The following is an 818-nucleotide window of genomic DNA, read 5'->3' as shown; positions in this document are numbered from 1 at the left end:
AGGCCGAGGTGGGCAGATCACTTAAGGTCAGCAGTTAAAGATCAGCCTGGCCAACATGGTGAAACCCTATCTCTACTAAAAATACAAAACAATTAGCCAGGCGTGGTGGAGTGTGCCTGTAATCCCAGCTACTTGGAAGGCTGAGGCAAGAGAATTGCTTGAACCTGGGAGGTGGAGGTTGCAGTGAACCGGGATTGCGCCACTGCATTCCAGCCTGGGTGACAGAGCAAGACTACATCTCAAAAAAAAACAAAAACAAAAACAAAAAACACAGGGTTCTTATACAAAGTAGAGTAAACACATATCGTGCTGGCTTCAGCAGCACATATACTAAAATTGGAACGATATGGAGATTAGCATGGCCCCTGCGCAAGGATGACATGCAAATTCGTGAAGCGTTCCATATTTTATTTAAAAAAAAAAAAAGAATAAACACATATCAAAGATTTTACTTACCTTATTAGTTAACAAGGGAACCAATGAGACAAAAAGACTGGTTCAAAGGAGAACTTGAAGAAGGGGATTTATATAAAATAATCAGTCTGTAAATCATGTACCTTCTCTCTCTCTGTTTTTTTTCACATGGAGTCTTGCTCTGTCACCAGGCTGCAGTGCAGTGGTGCGATCTCAGCTCATTGCAACCTCGGCCTCCCAGGGTCAAGCCATTCTCCTGCCTCAGCCTCCAGGGTAGCTAGAACTACTACTTAATAGGCTGAGGTGGGAGCATCACTTGAACCTGGGAGGTCAAGGCTGCAGTGAGCCAAAATCACATCACTGCACTCTAGCCTAGGCAACACAGCAAGACTCTGCCTCAAAAA

At 44.3% G+C, this 818-nt stretch overlaps 1 non-coding gene across 1 annotated transcript; it reads left to right on the top strand.

The window, feature by feature from the left end:
• The first annotated feature begins 306 nt into the window (after positions 1 to 306).
• LOC119469963 lies at positions 307 to 410 on the top strand. Its single transcript, XR_005198831.1, has one exon. It is a non-coding gene; the product is annotated as a U6 spliceosomal RNA (small nuclear RNA).
• The last annotated feature ends 408 nt before the right edge of the window (positions 411 to 818 follow it).

The sequence above is a fragment of the Cebus imitator genome, unplaced genomic scaffold (assembly GCF_001604975.1).
Source record: "Cebus imitator isolate Cc_AM_T3 unplaced genomic scaffold, Cebus_imitator-1.0 Scaffold1275, whole genome shotgun sequence".
Taxonomy (NCBI): domain Eukaryota; kingdom Metazoa; phylum Chordata; class Mammalia; order Primates; family Cebidae; genus Cebus; species Cebus imitator.
Note: the sequence above shows the minus strand (reverse complement) of the source record. Positions and strands in the feature narration are given on the sequence as shown.